The 15,823-nt window shown below is 40.3% G+C and overlaps 1 protein-coding gene across 1 annotated transcript in view; it reads left to right on the top strand.

The window, feature by feature from the left end:
- LOC133463739 (pro-neuregulin-3, membrane-bound isoform) overlaps positions 1–15,823 on the top strand; it is a 483,022-nt gene that overhangs the window by 261,902 nt on the left and 205,297 nt on the right. The gene's annotated exons all lie outside the window — the stretch shown is intronic.

Genomic DNA, 15,823 nt, shown 5'->3' with positions numbered 1-15,823 from the left:
ACACTCCCTCTACCTTCACTCCTTCATCCAGAGCTACTGTCCCTCTACCTTCACTCCTTCATCCAGAGCTACTCTCCCTCTACCTTCACTCCTTCATCCAGAGCTACTTTCTCTCCACAGCTCTGCTCAGCCAGTGAAAGACGCCTGGTACTTCCACCACAACGTGGCCTGAAATCAGCTAGGCTCTCCTCCTCCATTGTTCCCCGATGGTGGAACGACCTACCAAACTCTGTCCGATCTGCAGGGTCTGGACCTACTTTTAAGAGCAAACTAAAGACTCAGCTCTTTAAGGAGCATTTCTGCATCTAGTAAATTTCTCTGCTCATATGATTGAGTTAGATTTGTCACCACTTTTCATGACTCAGCAGCCTGACCAGCACTGATCCAACTGTACCCTCCTATGTGATTCCTTGCTTGTGTTGTTCTCTCAGGTGTAAGTCGCTTTGGATAAAAGCATCTGCTAAATGACAGTAGTAGTAGTAGTAGTAGTAGAGAGGCGAATATAGGTTAAGGCATGGCTGAACACCAGAAAGGACTTGGTGGGCATTTGTAGTGAAAGAAATCAGAGGGTCTCTTCCGTGATGCTTCAGAAACATGCCATGATGCGTCTGACGCCACTCTCATTAAACAGTGAGGCCACGAATCATGATGGTCGGCGTGGTGCAGCCAGACCATGTAGCTTCCATGCCCCGTGGCATTCTGGGGGACCGACTGGCTCCTGTAGATTCTGAGAACAAGTCTGGAGATCACTCTCACACGACAGTGGCATCCTAAGAACAGCTGAGATACATTGTAAAACCTTGAATCTCCCAGGCTCCACCACCCACATTTAATGTTGGTAAATATTAAATTACGCCATTTCACTGATAAATATTCAAGCGCCGATCACAACATTTTACAAGTCTGTGTAGAGTAATAGTGGGCAATTGTAAAGTCGATGGTCAGTTTATGTGTGGTGCATCCATCAGCATGTGAATGCAGAAAAAATCCATACATGATGGCAAACATCGTCTTTATCTCTTATTTCTGTAGATCTATAGGGGGAGATATTGAGAGACATAAGTAGAGGTGGGGCTGAAATTGTCTTCAGAAATTTGATGCACATAGTTAATGAAAAAATATGAAGCATTTGCTCATGCTTTGAAAAATGATGCCGCTATTCCACCACCGCAAGGGAGATGAAAAAAAGAAAAATCCCTGAAAGAAAGGGTAATGGATTGATGTCTGGATGTTTATTTTGCTTCCCGGTGCGGATTTTTTAACAGTGATTTTCCACACCAGCAGACAGTGGCCTGAGAAAAGATCCCCTCCTCACTGTCAGCAAATACATAATCCTCAGACAGGGAAGCTGCTGTCATGACATGCAAATGAAACGTACCTGAATGGATTACTTTTATCCAAGGTTACATTTATGCACAGACTGAGGACATCTGCTTGATTGTCAGTGACTTTGCTAAAACATTTTTCAAGGCTCACCAAAAAATGCTCTTTTCCTCCTCAACTATTTGGAATACACCAGAGTGGAGAAAAAGTCTGGTTTTCTTCTCTCCATCTGTCCCTCCTCTGTGAGTCACGGTCTGGCTCTCTCCATCATTGGACTCTCCCCATGTGAACAGATTAATTCCAGGCCTGCACAGGCTTTTCCAGCACAGACTTCTTGTGGAGGATGTTTAGTGTCCGCCTTTTCGTCCATATGTGAGGGAGAGAGTGATTGAGGTCACATCAATCACCTCAGCTGATGACGTGGATGGCAGGAGAGGCCTGGTGAAACAGCTAGAAATGTTCTGTGAGCAGATATTCTTCACACTATATGTAGAAATGACAAATCTATTGGACATTTATCGCCTCAGGTCAAAGGAGGGAACTCTCTGATTCTTCAGTGAGTTGATGTGCTTCAGGACTCTGAGCACATGTGTTGAATTACCTCATTAACCTTTTACCAGAGCCAGGGCAGGTGAATTATTTGAATGTGATCTATTAACTGAGGGAAAAAAATGCTGGTTGAGGGAAGAAAAATGGAAACTATTTGGAGGGTGTAATCTTTCTTCAGTTAAAAATGCAGGAACAAATGAAAATCTTAACAAAGGCCTTGCATGAGTACCAACCTTCATATTTGCTGTGTCAAGGATATGTTCATCTATTAGCTTCATATATCATACTTCTAATCCAATTGGAAAGATGGTCTCATGAGTCTTCTGTATGAAAGACGGACTGACAAGGTCGTCTTCAAAGACGGAGCAGCGTGCGAGTGTTCTGCTGTTGCTGCAGCACTCTGCCTCTGTCATTGTGATGGATTTCCTCCACCTGTGCACTTTACATTCCTGGCTGGGAGCATAGATGTGGTCTGTGCATCTGTGTGTACGTCACACAGGAATTAAGACAAACACGAAGGAGTTGGAGAATTAAAGATGTCTGGATCGTCTTAATTCCTAGCTGGACCTGAGATTTCAGTGATCTCATTTTTGCTTCATATGCAAAGTGTCTATCTACATGTCTAGACTGATACTGTTTAGGTCTTCATTATGGAGTATATATAAAGTTGGCCACCAGTAATATGTTTAAAGTGATGCTGGCAGAAGCTGCACAACCAGGAGGGTGTGGGACTGTAGCCTACTGCTCAGTGATATATATGAACGTTTTCCACAAATACCAGCTGCCACATAAACAATCAAGTCCTTCATCTCCAGCTGTCGAATTTGAGACCTTTTAATTATTTCATTGTACACTAATTATAATGATCAAGCTGCATTTCTTCTGCTTTAGCACCATCTGAGCCACATACCTGTCAGAGTCGGTCCTGTCTTCACATCCTGGCTGCATGCCAGTGGGCTTGTGTGTGTGTGTTCAACTGAGGAGTCGTTTCTTTCAAGTGCAGTTGGCATTTGATATTGGAAATACTAACAAAACATAGCTACATCCATTGTTTGCGCAGATGGGAGATTGTCATGAGACAGGTTGTGCTGGAAGCACTGGTGACAGCCAGAGGACAATGAAAAAGTCATTTTTATAAAAGCTGATTTTCACACTTGTATGACGCATGTGTGACCAGATAAAGTGAACAGATAAATGACTTATCCTTGGATGTCTTACACTTATTGAACCAAAACCTCTTTTGAAAAACAATGCAAACACTCTAAAAGAAGTCATGTAATAGCAGAAGGTTAGATGCAGCTATGGCTGAGCCACAAAATAATTGTTCTCCTAAAACTTTACAATGTTGTTTATTGTCCTATATTTTTCCATGTCAAAATGTTTGATAAAATGAAATATGATAGGGCTAAATATTAAATCAATGAAATGAATTAGTGAATGGTGGCAAAGGAATTAAAATTAAACCTGTTCTTGTTTTACCCTGAATGTGTGTTGTATCTTACTTGGTGGTTGTTGGTCCTCCCATTTCTGATTATCTCCACCTGATCCTCATCAGCCACAAGTGTTTGCATGTGTGTGTATAACCCCCTTCTTCAATTTTGAGTCCGTTTCTGGTCTTGGCCAGTTACTTCTGTCTGTTTACCAGGCAAAATTTTATTTGAGCTTCCGAAAGACTGAGTGACAGAGTGTCTGTAAGTCTGAGGAAAGATTTTAATATTTCAGTAATCTTTCTTCGCATTTGACTGGGAAGACCTAGTTGAGTTTCCATGTCAAACAAAAATCTAATTTTCTTCACTTAGTGCATTTCTTTTTTTTTATACCATATTTTCGCAACCATACGGCGCGCCGGGCCGCTCGGTGGCGCAGTGGGTTAAGCGGTGGCTCATATACTGAGGCTACAGTCCTTCTCCTGCAGCGGTCGTGGGTTCGAATCCAGCCCGCGCACCTTTGCTGCGTGTCTTCCCCGTTCTCTCTCTCTACCCCTTTCCAGTCTGCATCTCAATAAAGGGCCACTAGAGCCCAAAAAAATCTTTAAAAAAAAAAAAAAAACATACAGCGCGCCATGTGGAAAGGTGCAGCCTCAGTTATGTGTGTCATTTCTGTATTGAAAACACACACGGCGCACCGAACAAAAAGGCGCCGTCTACACACACAAATGGCGGGCCGCCTTATAACTCACACACAAGCATACAAGTGTGCGTATTTAAAAATAGAGCGGGAGCAAAACTGAGGTTGTGCTGTATTTGTCTTTATTACAAAGTACTAACATTTTTTAAATCACCAATGAATAATCAAAAATTAAAACAAGCGTCATTAATCAAACTCATCCAAGTCCTCATCCTCCGTTTCTGAATTAAACAGCTGCGCTAAATCAAATATGCAACAGTTGTCAGGACTGAGACCGGGAGAACTGATCAGCACGTGGCCAGAGAGCTGCGCGCCCGGCTCGTGCCGACGCGCTGATCAGGGCTGCGGATGAAGCTCGACGGGCTGAGTCCTAACAACTGTTCCACTTTCTTTGCTGTCAGAGTAACTTTCCGTGCCGTGCGGCCCCTCGGAAATGATGCTGCCTTCCACTCTTTGTGAAACTGTCCTCAGTCCATCAATCCTAGCGTGGCAGCCAAACACAACAGTAAACTACGGAGCCCGACGCCGGGCAGGCAGACCCCCCCCGGCCCGCGGGGGCGTTGGCTGCTTCTCGGGCGGCGGTTCCTTTGGAACGCTCGGTGCTTCTCAAAGCGCTCCCGATGGAGCCACGGTGAGAGCCACCGACAGCACACATTCGGCGCACTGCGTCATTGGCCGTGCGGCACATTTTGAAAAAAAAAGACATTTATATGCGCCTAATGGTTGCGAAAATATGTATTTTTATCCCCATTTCTTTCCCCATTTTTATCACCCAGTGCTGCTATCTAAGTCAGTCCGGTGCATTGCTCTCCCGCTACCAACCCCTGGAGGGCCATACTGAGCTCAAGTCTCCTCCGTACTTGAGGAGTGAGTAGGCAGCTTCTTTTAACCCGACAGGGGGGGTCTTCTCTGGCCTAAGTCTGACGTAGCACGTGGAAGGATCACATTATTCCGTCCAGATCCTCCCCACGCCATCTGGCGCCCCGGCTGGCCAGAGGGGGCATGTATTGCCCAGGACTGCTGCATGTTTTTGTGGGGGTAGCCTAACTTACTAACTGCATTTCTGAACGAATAGCGCAGATCAGAACAGCCGGTATCGGAACTGACAGATCAGAACGACCAGAATCCTCCTAAAGAACTGGTGTTAATGTGTCTGCAGGAAAGAGAACCTGAGACATTTAGAAGTTATCCTTTGATGTAAGAACATCTTCTTTGATATTTATACACAGGTAGTGCTACGTTTTGTGTGTTAATGCTTGGATGCGGTTCGTCTGAAAGTCGTCTCTTTGGTGGACTTACTATCTGGTGTACTTTGTGTTTACAAGCATGAGTGAAAGGAACATGTGGAGCCATTTGCTCAGATAGCACGACTCTTTAGCTCTTCAAACTCATGCGTCTCTTTAATGACTACTTTAAAAAAGCCTCATAAAACAAAGCATTATCCCCACAGTATGACCCACTTCCTGTGGAGCGTGCTTGAGATTACATCTGTCTGTTGTATGACTGCAGAGAGCAACCGTCATACTTGCTTATTGCATCAGTGAATTTTTTTAAAACCGTATTAACAAAATGCCTCTGTTCCCCGCTCGGTGAGAAAGTTACCAGTGCTTTTTATAAAAATGGAAAATACTTCCTGGAAATTGGTTTAGGCTGAGCTGATCTACGATAAAGTCCCCCAGATTATTGACGAAGAGGAGCTACAGTAATTTTTTAGTTTGGACAGCTGTTGTCATTAAACCTCCAGTATTGTTTTTATTCTCGGTCAAATTATAGTTCACATATACAGTACAACAGTAGCCAGCATGACGCAACTGAACCATGAATCTAATAGAGTAATATATATGCCCTGTAAATAAATGTGTGCACCACTCCTAGATGCAGACCTGGAGGCACTTTTTTTCTTTTTTAAATGAGTGCAATTTAAGTCATTTTGATTCACTGTGGTCCTAAAATGTTTTTAAGGGAGTCACCTGATTCTGATTAATTGGGTGGTGTTGGAAAATAAAGTATTTCGACTGGAATTTATTAGTTGTTTTAGAGTTGACCTGGAGCCACACCTAAACCTGGCTGGAGAGAATCCAGCGAGCTGAGTGACAACATTTTTACAGCTCATTGCTCTTAAGAAAAGCTGTCAAAACATTACATTTATATCCTCCCCTGTTGGCACTGGTGCATAAATTTCATCTTCCTCGCCAATAAAGTTAGCAAGGAAGATGGAGTATATTCATCCATACATGTCCAGGTTTCGTGATTGGTAAATAAACATATTTCAGCCTCAAATTCTACTTGTGATATACTTTTTACTTGTCATGGTGACAAACACAGCACTTGTACTGAAAAAGATGCTATTTGCTATGGCAGTAACAACTGCTTTTACATTTTTGGAGATTGCTAATGGTGCCATAGCCAATTTAAAGCTTCTTCTTTTATTATTATTTCTTCAACTTGCAAAAATCATGGATATATTTGAAATGATCTATGTTCGTCTTAAAAAACTCCAAAAGAAGTGCCCCATATATGGCAAATATTTTAGTCTTGTGTCCTTTTTTTGGGGGGAAGAAGCACTTCTAAGGGCCTTAATGATGGCTATTATTAAAAATGCAGGTTGTATTCTCTCTCACTGTTGGCCTATCTCCTGCTGGCCCCTTCATTTGTCTCATGCTTTCCCTCAGAAATAATATTCCCTAGGAAGTAGACACAGACAGATGTTTGGCTGGAGCTTGGCTGAGTCACTGCCACTGCAGAGAAACAGCAAATGTGATGTCCCTGTTTTCCTCGTGCACAGGTTTGTGCTTATTTTCTGGCAACAAAGTAGTTTGTGTGGATTGTGAATGTGAGTTCTGAATGTGAGTGGGTTCTCTCTGTAACCCATTTTTGACTCACAGTTCTGGTCTAGAAAAAAAAACACAAGGAAAAAGAGTAGATGGATGGCAAATAGTTAAAGAAAAGTTGGGGTTATGTTAACAAACAAAAGATAAAATGTAATAGGGATGAAGTAAAATAAAGACAATTACGCAATTTAACTTTCTAATTGTTTTAATTTAATAAAGGTGGGAGCCTTGTGTGAATTATTTGGCGTAATTAAACCTTTTTTCTAACCGTATTTAGCCCTCAGGCCATACACATAATGTTGCATGTTTGCAACTTTGTGTGGTGTGTTTCGTGAAATCTCGGACTCCACAGGGAACAGATTAACTCGCTGTCATGTTTGTTTTTTTGCTCCCCTCGCATTGCGCTGAGGCCAGCCTGGGAGCAAACAACAGTCATGGTTAACAGATGTTACAAATATTGTTTATTTACTGTCAATTGGCTGCAAATAAATGTGACAGCTATACAGATGTGCAGAGAACACACTCGACGTGAAATGAATAGAGTTAGAGCCAGCTGTGTTATTAATGTTATCACAGAAGGACAGAGTTATCAGGGGAATGCAACGTTCTGCTCTTACATAAACACTTAATAAACCTTTATGATCTCGCTCTGACCTCAAACAGCAATAAGCCTAGAACAGCAGCCTTTATGTCCTTTGGGAGAGTCAGCGCGTTAATGGTAGTAAAGGTTGTTCTGAGAAATTGCTGGTCATGTTTCACATTTGTGTGGGTATAATTCAATTTAAAAAGTGAGAGGGAATAAAATGGTAAGAATAATTTCAACCGTAAAAATCTAAAACACTTTTAGGAACAAATTCTGTGCCCCGTTTCACACATGTAGGTAGAATTTCCTGTGCTCTTGAAGTCGTATATGAAATATGGGTTTTGGTCAAAATCCCACAGGGATACATGGCAGCAGCACCATTTCAACCATGTCTTTAAAGCCTTGTTCATAGCACCTGGTTATAGATGGTGGAATCAGCCCAAAAGTACAGATATGCCCAACCATGCAAATAAAAAAAATACATTCAATTTCATTTATATAGCATCTTTTATAGGGCTGCAGCTATCGAATATTTTGGTAATCGAATATTCCATTGATTAATCGAATAACCTGATAAAAATTACTTTTGCCTAATTAAAGCCCAATTTTAAATATACAGTAGAAAACAAGATGGATCACTTAATAAAAACAAACAATTTGTTTCCTTTTTATGAGAAAAAATGTAATCTATTTAGTTATTATGCAAAATAGAAAACTGTTTGTAAAATTTTACTTTAAACTTAACATTTCCTGAAATATAAAAAAACAATTGTTTCCCACCTATTTTTTCTAAGTATCCAAAAATGAAAAAAATAATATTCTTAAACACTGCCTTTTAAATTGTGCAATGTTCAAACAGAAATCAAACAGAGTTCAAACAGAGTCTCACACAATGTAGACCGGGACTTCAATTTTCTATTTAAAATGATCCCACAGCTTCTACATATTCTCTCGTCTCTTCCTCTCATTACTTTTGCTTTGTTGCGTTTGCTCATCGTAGCCGTCACTGTTTTTGGTCCCGGGCTGGCGGATAAGCACGTTGTGTCACACTAAAGAGAATCCGTGTGAAACATGAGCTTTTGTTTTATTTTTTAATTAAACAAGACTTCGAGGCAGAGGAAATTCCTTGATAATTTTTTGTAATAGAGTTACTCGAGGAATCATTGCAACCCTAGTCTCATACAATACAAGTTGTCTCTACGAGCTCTTCAGAGACCCAGAACACGACCCCCAAGCAATTATTACATAAACAATGGCAGGTAAAAACTCCCCTAGTGCGAGAAAAACCTTAAGCTAAACAGTGGCAAAAAAAACTCCCCTTTAGGAGGAAATAAACCTGGACCAGGACCAGGATCATAAGGGGGGACCCTCCTGCTGAAGACCAGCCGAGTACAGCAGGAAAAGAGAGAACAGAAAGAGAGGATGAAGAATAGAGGGACAAGAGAGACGGACACACTGTCAAAAGTACAAAAAGACAAGATATTAGTATAAATGTTCCGTTAGCTGGAGAACTAAGAGTTCTATGTACATATTACTGATACCTGGTTAGTTGGTGTACTACAGGGATGATATGTAAACATGCAAACATGTGCAGAAGAGAAAGGGAGGGGCCAGACCAGCACAACAAACTACAATAACAATGGAGAACAATTATAGTGATTATGATTACAATCAATACATGGCATCAGTTAAACTCTGTGAATAAAAATCTGTAACCAAAAAATCAAAATCTCTACCTCAGATTGCTATCAGCTTTCTCGGTTACACTTTTAGCATCAGCTCTAAAACATCTCCATCGCTGGACCATCTTTTTCAGTCTTGGCGCCTTATGTTAACGTTTTAGATCCAAACACTTACATTCATAGGAAACCACCGAACCAAGGTAAGCTGTTAATGTTTGTCCCCTCTTCTCTATATGTTATAAAACTGCTAGTGTCATTGATAAAGTTGTTAATGTAATTACAGCTGTTGATGATGACATAGGGCTCCAAGTAATTCAGTAGTCAATTACTTACTAGATCTTGACTATGTCCCACATCCCTGCGGTAAATTGGCGGGGTCCCGAAAACGGAGATGGTTTTATATATTTTGATTCTCAGATTTCGAGTTTTGATTGGCAATGTTTTTGGTGACATCAATATCTCTTGTGACATTTTATAACTGTATGATAGGGCACACAGTACCAGCATCACACACCGAACTGAGGAAAATAGTTAGCCAGCATTAATACAGTATATTAAAATTGAAATTGAAATAAATAAAATTGAAAAAAATTCTCAAATCCCATTTACAGTAATATTTGCAAACAAATTGCTTGGACTAATCGCTCGATAAGTTATAGAAAAAATACATATTAAAAAACATATAAAAGACACTCAAATTAGCCTACATTGGTTTTCATCATAAACAATCACATTTACATTTACAAAGTGAAAGAGTAAGGGTTCCTTGTTGTGAGCAGAAGTGAAGCTTTCTTTGTCTTTGTCTTCCTCTTCCGTCACTGATGAGCTTAGAAGCCCACAGTGGCTGGTGGCTCAGCTCAAGGTCAAGTAAATATTTCCCAAATGTACAAAGTCCTTGTTGACTTAATTAAGAAGCTCAGACTGCATCTCATGGGTGGAGGGTTGTAGGCGTTGACTAAACCCGTCACACACACACACAACTGACCCCTGCTTTGTGCAAGAAGTGTCTTGTGTGTGTATTGACCATTTTTTGTTCAGTGTGAATATCCTTGCGTGTTAAATGGCCATGTCGCATATTGCAACTATGAATTGCAGATTTTTGGTGGAATATGAATAAGCTACAGCTTTACCGAGCTGGTTTGACAGGGTGCACATTATTTCTTGGGGAGGGGGCAGACATTGATCAAAAATTCTCTATAAATGAGGGATTTTTCAGAATCAGCTTAGTACAGAATGAATAATCCTCGACGATTTGCCACTGCAGCTTTTCGGAGACAATTGCATATTAGGTAGTAACTGTAGAAAGTTACTAGCTGGGTTCTTTAAGGATATAGATAAGCACTATGTCTTTGTGTATATACATATTTCAAGATGACTACTAATTCCCAAAGCTCGCCGGGCAGCTACATATATCCAGGCATCATCAGGAGATCAGTAATTAGACGTTTTGTCAATCCTGACAACAAGTCCCTGAAGATCAATATTCTATCCATTGAGTCATCTTAATGTGAATGTTGCATGAATAAGATGTTTTAGCTTTAACTTTATTGGAGATGCTATTAAATCATTGTTGAAGTTGTACAATGACTCCCAGTACTCTGGCTTTGTTGGATTTGCAAAGCAGTAGAAAGATTCAACATGCTAAACAATCCATCATAGTTTTGTTTGATTAATGGATGAATTTGGAAAGTGAAGACATTACTTTACGCCATTCCCATGAAAGTAAAGGACGGCTGGATAGAGCACTTTAAGTATATTCACATTAGCAATCACAAGTCCTCCTAGATCACTACCCTGGAACAAACAGAACATAAATTAGTAGAATTTTGCGTATTAAATGCTGACAACTGGAGAAAATAATATTGAAGTGACAGTGATTTATGGCACTGTGCCATTCATTTCAGTGATTCTTTTTTTTCCTTTTTCTTTTTTTTTTTTAGTACCTGGTCAAATAGTGTATCATGTCGCATTAGGGATATAAAAAGTTCACTAAGGTAAATACTGTTGTGATTTAAGCAGCTCAAAATAACAGTATTGTGAACCATGCCAGCATATAAATAGTCTTATTATGGGTACCTGCCCACAGTTGTATACTTTCAGCTGACGTCCTGAAGGACTTTCTCTAAGATGTGACTGAAGAACGAGTAAACGCATCAGCCCCTGATGTTGGGATTCAGGTCTGTTATAAGTTTTCAAATGGAACCCTTTCAAATCATATACTGTTGTATTCCTTAGATTTTTCCTCAAAAAACTGGGACACGCTCCAGAAAAACACATGATAGGAATAAATGTGGATGGATGGGTAGTTATTTTTAGATATTTCCATAAAAGAATGCATGGTTTTACTGAGGTATTGATCCCAATAAGCCAGATGGACCAGAAATATTAGAATAATATCACTTAATTCCTGCTTTATCATAAAAAGAAGTTCAGATTTAATTTGTGGCCCAGTACTGACTACTGTCTAATACGGTGACAACATAGCTAAGCATTCTGGATGAACTATTTCCTAACCCGTAGTCCTTTAAGACACAGAAATCTGATTAGATATTCCAACATTTTGAGCAGCTTTGAGTTGCATTAGTTCATTTGGCATATTTTTAGATAGCTAATTTGTTGTATCAACAATAGGTTTTGTTTGGGTGCTTTTTGTAAAAAAAAAATCATTTACAGTATAATACATTGAATATTGCATAAACATTCCTGACAGTAGTGAGAAACCAGGTGGTTTCTTTTCATAGGATGGTGAAAGCATGAGGCATACTCTGCATGCCAATAGTTTATACTATATTTAACAAATCACATTGCTTTATGACAGAAACATAAAATACTGATTAATGCCAGCAATTCAGGCGTCAGAGAAGGCCTGTCCCACCTTAAAGGGTGGGGTTGGGGGGTCTCTGAGAGTTCTGGGGGCCGGAGCGTTCCCTAATGCTAAAACATTTATTTTAGGGTTTTTCTTCTCTTGTTACTCTCACACAACATAAATGAGTGCTGGAAGATGTAACAGCCATCCTAATTCTGTTGTTCTTCAAACAATTGGTCGGGTTCTTGTGGATTTTCTCTCTGGAAATCAATTTGAGAAAGGAAGTATTTGGCATAGTTGGAGCTAGAAACACTAGTATCAAGAAAAGGCATCCAACATGATGCACACTGAAGTCAGAACGGCACTGAAGTTGTTGGTTTTGCATTAAAAACTTGTTGATCCAAGGTTTTTGTAGCAATTCTGCTGATTATTTGTGTGGAGTCCTGGCTCTTGAATGTTCATGAATAACTGCATTCAGCATTTGAGACGGATGTGGTACTGTACTGTGGACATGGCTGTGAATGGAAGGACCAGACCGTTTCATTAGAGATTATTTCTGTGAAGTGAGCAGGTATGGCTGGTCATGCTGGGGCAAGCAGGAACTATATGTGGGATAGTTCCTGTCTCACATAGTGACTTAATAAATCCAGCATTGTTGTCAGTATATCCATCTGTGTTTTTGTTTTGGCTTTCTAAGCAACACAAGGTATTTCTTAGGCTATCTTACTGTGCTTGTTTTTTTGTGGTTTTTTAATGTTTAACCAATCCTCAAGTTTAGTTTGTTCCCTTCATGTTGATAGTTTCTTTATAAGTGGTGGTCTTTAACGCTGACTGACTGCTAACTAATCAGTTAGAGTCCCTCAGGTTTGAATCCTGTAAATTGCCTTTTTTTTTAACTTTCATGCTTTTTATTTATGTTTTAATGTCTTTGTAAAGCACATTGAATCACCTTGTTGTTGAAATGTGCTATAGAAATAAACGTGCCTTCCCTTGAAACATAACCTTTAATATTCCATATTCCTGATTATATCTAACTTCTTCACCAAACTTTCATACGATCTTAATTTCTACAACTACAATATTTTGTCCTCTCTTCCAAAAATTACCAATGAAATGTGCCGAATAGAAAGATCGTCCTTCCCTATCTCAACAATGAACTTGATAAAAAAGGTACTGAAAGAATGGAAGGGCATTTTAGGACAAAGAACAGCCCTTACAGCCTCACAGACAGGATAGTAAATCAGCAAATTGATCGAATTCTCCATTTCACCTTGATCTCACAACAAAGTCTGTCGCCCTCTGGTGTAGTATTGACCCAAGAGTTTGATGAGACACATTTTCTGAACATACAAAATGCATACAGTAGAATTGATTACGTATATGCATGCAGTCGTTGTGGTTGTTGCAGCACTACTGAAAAGTAGTGATTCAATTGATGATGATATTAATATTACTATTAGAATGAAAACATGACAGTGAATGCGTACGTTCACATTAACAGCCAGTGTTTATAATGTCCAGTGTCAGAATGCAGCCTGCAGGGATGCAAAGCCAATCCCGGGAGAGTAATGAAGTTCTCCACTACAGAGCCAAACGGCCAGAGGACGGGATGAAGCCTGATACTTAGTGCTATTTATTTGACAAAGCCTGGAGATATCCTGCGAATACAATCTGAAGAGAGAACAGAAAAGAAGTGAGGACTTTATTGGAGAGGCAGGGCTGTGAGACGGATCAACGGCAGTAGCCGGCCTATCTGCACCATGCAGGTGTGCTTGAAACGAGCCACTGGAGTGAGATGACGCGTTCCTTCTTTGAGGAGTGAGAGAGAGAGCGGGTGGTATCAGATTTCCCTGATTAGCCTGTTGTTGGCCACAGAGCTCGCTTGACATGTTGCCATTTTGCTTTTGTTTTGCTGTAGAGTCAGTGCACAGAGACCCGTTCACAAACAACAGCGTGTGCACTGCCACACCGGGCAAAGTATCTGCAATGCAGCAAGTGCTGTCGTTCCGCTCAGCTGCCTCTGTGCAGCACCCAGGTGTCAAAATGCACAGTCATTCAAATTCAAAGCAGCCCATTCATGTGATTTTTTACAAATCTAAAACGTGAATGTCATTTCAAAATGTGAAATAACATACAGAGTAACATACAAGCACTTTAGCACTGGACTCAATGAGACAGGTTTTTGGAACCTAACTTTTTTTTTACTTTAAGCTGACAGTTCTGTGGTGTAACCTCCACGGTGTCGCTATGGAGAACCCTTGGGCTGAACTTTGGATGGCCCTGCATCTTTGACCAGTGCATGACCCCTGGGTGGGCGTCAGGGATCCTGCTTGTCTTGAGCCATGAGTCCACCGGCCATGAAAAGATGGTCAGCCCTCAGGGAGAATGAAGTGCCTCCTTGAAACATCTGCTGCTCCTTCACTTAAAACAACAACACAAAACAACTTTTGCCATTTTTAGCTCAGAGGGTCTCCCGATAGTTCTGGTGTTTGAATCCATTTTATGGCACTTATTCACTTTTTCCTCTTTCTGGATTATTCCACCATTACCTTTTTGTGGTTATCTTAGTTATCTCTGTCATGATTTTCACTCTCCCTTGTGTGTCTCATCTTTACCTTTATAGATTAATATAAATGGTGCTCTTTTAACATGAGAAAACTCCTTGGTGTTGCTTTATATCCCACATTGCAGATAGTGTCTTGGTATAAACATTTCTCAGTTACCGGTAGTTTTCTCTGGTCCACCAATGGCCAAGGTTGGTGTGGTTGCCTCAGACGTGGCTGATAGTTTTTGGGCCTTTGAGCCATGATGTGCCAGTTAAAACACAATTTGAAAGCCAGTTTATGAAATGTAATGCAACATCTGAGGCATGACTTGAAGAATAACCCAGAGTTGACCTGCATGTATCTGCTATCTGGGTCGCATCCCAATGGTCGGTGATACCTGCTGCTAGTACGCCTTCATTAACAGCACCGTCATCAAAAACTTTCTCAGAACGTCATCCTCAAATGCTCACCCAGGTGCTGTTTGGGCGCCCAACAAAACATATTAAATTCAATCAAAAGAATCTGCAGTGAAGCTCTCCGAGGCAATTTTAAAAAGCCATATCACATCACAGACTGGTGCTCTTATCTCAGAAGAGGCCGGGTATCAGTGGGGATGACTTGATTGATATTTATTAGACAGCTGCCGTATAAGAGTGGGGGTGAACAAGAGAGACGAGAGGTGTGTCGTTATCTTTATGGGATCGTGCTGTGCAGTAATGATATCCTCACACCACCACAGGCGCAGGGACACTGTGGGAACATAGAAAACAAGAAATTGAATTTAAGAGATAGGATGAACATCAGTGTCGCTGCAAATCCTGTAAGAAGCAATACATTTGCAAGCGCATAGGAATGCAAATAGTGTTAATAAATTATACTAATAAACACAAGTAGCAAGTGAAATTATTTAAAATTAAAAATACTGTAAAGAGACATTATACAAAAAGATGATCAAAAGGAAGAAAATTCAGAACATACCGCGCACTTTTTTTTTTTTCATCTACTATATATTATAAACAGGCAAAAATACATTTGTTAACAAAACAGCCGTTGTTTTTAGTTGTCTGTTTATTTGAATCTAATTATCTTCTCTGTGGCAGCAGCTATTTTTCCTGGAGTCCACACTGTTTACGTGGTGATAATGCTGTTGCAATACACGGCGCCGATAGCAATCACACTGCTGGTATCCTGGTTCTTATCATTTTTCATTTTCTTTTGAAAATGTTCCTCTCTTTTGTTATAACAGCTTAATAACCAAAACGTTCAGTAAGTGCATGAGATGCACTGTAACCGTTTTTTTTTTTTTTTTCATGAATTTTAAAACAATTAATTCTTCACAGTAAAAAAGGTTGCTGGTTCAACTCCCAGTAGGGATG

Source organism: Cololabis saira, chromosome 17 (genome assembly GCF_033807715.1).
Source record: "Cololabis saira isolate AMF1-May2022 chromosome 17, fColSai1.1, whole genome shotgun sequence".
Classification (NCBI taxonomy): Eukaryota; Metazoa; Chordata; class Actinopteri; order Beloniformes; family Belonidae; genus Cololabis; species Cololabis saira.
This window is presented reverse-complemented; position numbering and strand designations above follow the sequence as displayed.